Below are 4081 nucleotides of genomic sequence, written 5' to 3' on the forward strand. Positions count from 1 at the left end.
GAGTGGTGGGGGGGTGGGAGGGATGGGGTGGCTGGGTGACAGACATTGGGTAGGTTATGTGCTATGGTGAGCGCTGTGAATTGTGCAAGACTGTTGAATCTCAGATCCATACCTCTGAAACAAATAATGCAATATATGTTAAGGAAAAAAAAAAAAAGAAGGCAGCAGGAGGGGAAGAATTAAGTGGAATCAATCGGAGGGGGAGATGAACCCATGAGAGACGATGGACTGTAAAAAACAAACTGAGGGTTCTAGAGTGGAGGTCGGTGGGGGGATGGGTTACACTGGTGATGGGTATTAAAGAGGGCACATTCTGCATGGAGCACTGGGTGTTATATGCAGAAACAATGAATCATGGAACACTACATCAAAAACTAATGATGTAATGTATGGTGATTAACATAACAATAAAAAAATTTTTTAAAAATGGGCAGAAGACATTAATAGACATTTTTCCAAAGAAGACATTCAGATGGCCAATAGACATATGTAAAGATGCTCAACATAACTGATCACCAGGGAAATACGAATCAAACCTGCAACTAGGAATCATCTCACACCTGTCAGAATGGATAAAATCAACACCATAAGAAACAACAGGTGTTGGCAAGATTGTGGAGAAAGAGGAACCCTCTTGCAACTGTTGGTGGGAATGCAAACTGGTACAGCCCCTCTGGAAAACAGTATGGAGGTTCCTCAAAAACTTAAAAATAGAACTATCCCACAATCCAGCAATTGCACTAGTGGGTATTAATCCAAAGAACATGAAAACACTAATTCAAAGGGAATATATGCACCCTGATGTTTATACCATTATCTACAACAGCCAAATTATGGAAATAGCCCAAGTGTCCATCAACTGATGAATGGATAAGGAAGATGTGGTATGTATATACAATGGAATATTAGTCAGTCATAAAGAATCAAATTTCGCCATTTGCAACAATGTGGATGGAGCTAGAAAGTATTATGCGAAGCAAAATAAGTCAGGCAGAGAAAGACAAATACCATATGGTTTCACTCACGTGTGGAATTTAAGAAACAAAACAAATGATCAAAAGGAAAAAAAAAAAAGGCAAACCAAGAAACAGACTCTTAACTACATAGAACAAACTGAAGGCTAACAGAGGGCAGGTGGGTGGGGGGATGGGTGAAATGGGGGATGGGTGAAATAGGTGATGGGGATTAAGGAGTGCACTTGTTGTGATGAGCAGCAAGGATTGTATGGAAGTGTTAAATCACTCTATCGTACACCTGAAACTAATATTACACTATATGTTAACTAACTGGAATTTAAATAGAACTTAAAAAAAAAGAAACAGAAGAAACAATCAGAATAACATAATAAGAGAGCAGACTTAGTCTAATATACAAATAACATAAATATAAGTGGTTCAGATACACTAATTACAAGACAGAAATGGACTGAGTAAATTTATTAAAAAATTTCCCAACTGTAGTTGTCTATAAGAAACTCATTTTAACACAACACAGGGGTACCTGGGTGGCTCAGTTGGTTAAGTATCTGCCTTCAGCTCAGGTCATGATCTCAGAAGTCCTGGGATTGAGCCCCTGCATCAGGCTCCCTGCTCAGTGGGGAGTCTGCTTCTCCCCATCTCGTCCCCCTGTCCCCCCCACTCATGCTCTCTCTCTCTCTCTCTCTTTCTCAAATAAATAAAATCTTTAAAAGAAAAACACAACAACACAGGTAGCTCAAAAGTAAGAGAAGAGAAAAAAATGGAGCATGCTAATGTTAATCAAAAACTAAACTGGATGAATTGGTTAAAAGTAAAACAATGAAAAAAGATATGCATCAGTCAGTATAAAATATCTAAAGTAGCTATATTAGGTATCAGAAAAGGGGACTTCAGAACAACGACTATTATCATGAATTAGGAGGGACTTTTTAAATAACAGGAACTCAAGAAGAGAGAACAATCCTAATTGTGCACGCACATAATAATGGAGCTTCAAAATTTGTGAATAACTGATAGAACTGAAAGAAGAAATAGACAAACCCACTATTGGAGTTAAAACTTCAACACTCTACAGTTGTTTTAAGTAGTTTCTAAATATAAATAAAGAAACTAAGAAATGAATAGAATCTTTTATAAAAATACTTCAAGACAAGCTGTTAGCTATGGAAGACAAAGGAGATCAACCATATACATGATTCATCGTTTATAACAAATAGAATACACTGAATGGTCCAGAATACTTTTAAAAATCTTTCATTAATGAGAAAATTCTTGAACCTGTAGATTGACCTTATACAAGCAGAAAAATATTGAGTTTTCTACAAGGATATTAGAAACCCACATTATCCTGGATGGCTTCACAGCAAGTCAGTGCCAGAGGACAAATTACGGCAAAGCTTGAATTAAAAATTACAAAGTTTCTATCTTATTTACAGCTTTATGGGGAAATAGAATGAAGGACAGAGGAATGTGCATTATGCTGGGTAATGGAATTCTGGGACCCATCTCCCAGATCTCTCCTATACTGTCTGTATCCTTGAATAAGTTACTTCACCTGTCCTAACTCAAGGTGAAAACTATGTAAAAATCACAACCTCAAAGGTAGGGTGATGGCCTGGCTGCCAAGACTGGTCCTGAGAAGCAGGTCAGTGGTTCCATACTACATCCAAAAGGAGGATTGAGATCAGGCGTGATCCAGGAGAATGCCTATACTGGGAAGATCCAATCTGGTGGGCAAAGACAGTGCCCTAAGTGAGGTGGGCAGGTATGGGCTATGACTGAATGGCAATGTGAAGTTGTTAAGAGCACAAGCTTTAGGGTCAAACATTTGGGTATTTGAATCTGAAGTCGGCCATCCTACCAGCTGTGTGATCTTGGGTAAAGCATATAGCTTCATTTTCCTCATCTGTAATATAAAAATAATAATCCTGCTCTCATAAAATTAAGTTTCATATTGTTTGCAAAACACCCATAATTGTGTTTGGTGCGGCATTGACACTTAATAAACTGCAGCTATCATTATTCAACAAATTCTAGGCCTTCCCAAATGTGCACCAAAGACTGTTGCTGAGTGTCCTGCCCTAGTTTGTACTGGCTTAGAAAAGGGCAGGGTTGAGCCTGTTCATCCCTTATGCCCCTGTAAGGAGCTAGGTAAGTCAGGAGCAGACACACTGCCTCTTAACTTCAGTTTTGTCATCCTACAATAAAAGGATTTGATCAGACAATCTCTAAGGACCTCACGGCTCATAGCTCTAAAACTGTTTGATCTGTGAACCAAATCTAATGCGTATTCTATGTTTAGAATTGATATATTGTTAGATCAGCTGGGAATTGCCAAAATCATATCATTTATTGATTTATATAAAGGGTTATGGTAAATGACCTTGGATAAAGAATATAATCTAAAATGGTATTTGTAACATCAAATGGAGTGTAAAGATTTAACGGCTTACCCTTTGGACTGAGGACCTCTTAGACTCATATATTCTTACAGTTTAAAGTGATCTCAGAAGCTAACTTATAAACCTCCCAACCATTAGAGGAACCCCTTCTACAGCATCCCTACAGTGCTCACAATCTGGCTTGAATATATCTCATGACAGGGACCTTACTATCTCATGAGATGCCTTTTTCATTTCTGAAATTCTATTATTAAAGCACTCTTATGTTTATTTTGAGACCAAAGTTTTTTAATCCCAAAACCTTTCCTTCTTGAACAAAATGGTCTTCTTATTGGAAATAACTGTCAGCTTACTCTTTAACTTCTCTTCCAGGCCAGACATCCTTAAACACTTCAGTCATTCTGTGTATGTTTCCAGACCCCACAGCACCCTGATTGCCTTCCTCAGGACCACTTTGTAAGTCAGTTAAATGTATCCCCTGAATTAAGTACAGTATACCAAACATGGTGCAAGAAAGTTATCCCCAGGAGGTGGGACACAATGCCCTTTTTAAGGTCACCAAAGACTTAAATAGACATTTCCCAAAGAAGACACACAAATGGCTAAGAGGTATAAAAAAATGCTCATTGTCACTAATTATGAAGGAAATGCAAATCAAAACCACAATAAGATAGTACTTCATACCTGTCAGGATGGTTATTA

Source organism: Callorhinus ursinus, unplaced genomic scaffold (genome assembly GCF_003265705.2).
Source record: "Callorhinus ursinus isolate GAN/ISIS: 27379988/994484 unplaced genomic scaffold, GSC_fseal_2.0 scaffold13, whole genome shotgun sequence".
Lineage (NCBI taxonomy): Eukaryota > Metazoa > Chordata > Mammalia > Carnivora > Otariidae > Callorhinus > Callorhinus ursinus.